The sequence below is a fragment of the Heptranchias perlo genome, chromosome 43, assembly GCF_035084215.1.
Source record: "Heptranchias perlo isolate sHepPer1 chromosome 43, sHepPer1.hap1, whole genome shotgun sequence".
NCBI classification, from domain to species: domain Eukaryota; kingdom Metazoa; phylum Chordata; class Chondrichthyes; order Hexanchiformes; family Hexanchidae; genus Heptranchias; species Heptranchias perlo.
This window is the reverse complement of record NC_090367.1, coordinates 1197462-1198009: the sequence shown is the minus strand read 5'-3', so window position 1 is coordinate 1198009 and position 548 is coordinate 1197462.

Below are 548 nucleotides of genomic sequence, written 5' to 3'. Positions count from 1 at the left end.
AGATGAGGAGAAACTTCTTCACTCAGAGGGTGGTAGGTCTGTGGAATTTGCTGCCCCAGGAAGCTGTGGAAGCTACATCATTAAATAAATTTAAAACAGAAATAGACAGTTTCCTGGAAGTAAAGGGAATTAGGGGTTACGGGGAGCGGGCAGGAAATTGGACATGAATTTAGATTTGAGGTTAGGATCAGATCAGCCATGATCTTATTGAATGGCGGAGCAGGCTCGAGGGGCCGATTGGCCTACTCTTGCTCCTATTTCTTATGTGCTTATGTTCTTATACAACAGTCGAGCCGAAGGCCGAGCTCAAGTCATCGCACTGCTCCGCCTGACACATTCCAAGAGAGAGAAATAAAACCTAGCCCCAATTCTTGGTGGCGTTCCCAGTGGCCTTATTTACATAACTCTTTACAGGAATGCAGATGGCCTTCTTCACTCAGCACAGCCAAGGCTGGAGGCTGGAATGGCCCGCTACGTAACTACTTAACCCTCTCTTGCAACTTCCATTCTCACTTTCCGCTCCTCTTTTCCCGAATGATGGAATGGTG